The following is a 372-nucleotide window of genomic DNA, read 5'->3' as shown; positions in this document are numbered from 1 at the left end:
AATGACAATAAACTTGATTTGATTTAAACAAAAACAAAATAATAGGTTTTCAGAATTTCAAGATCAGATTAAAATATAGTTTTAAAAAGTGAACAAGTTCATTATTTATTGTTCATTCTAAAAAAAAAATGTAGTCGTTCATTTTATATAATTTTGCTTTAGAGATAATTACCATTATTTTGTTTTATTTCAGATCCAGCCAAGAGGATGAACGGTGCCTATGGCTACATTGGATATCCTGGAGTCATCATTCTGGCCATATGCGTAGCTTTGCAGTTTCTTGGCTTCTATTAAGATGATGGTCACTTTGTGTTCGACCATCTGACTCATTTACACTGGCTTCTATGGCATTTTCAGATGTATCAGCAGTTA

This window comes from Stegastes partitus, unplaced genomic scaffold (genome assembly GCF_000690725.1).
Source record: "Stegastes partitus isolate 25-593 unplaced genomic scaffold, Stegastes_partitus-1.0.2 Scaffold1377, whole genome shotgun sequence".
Classification (NCBI taxonomy): Eukaryota; Metazoa; Chordata; class Actinopteri; family Pomacentridae; genus Stegastes; species Stegastes partitus.
The sequence above is the reverse complement of the archived record's forward strand: the minus strand, read 5'-3'. Positions refer to the sequence as shown.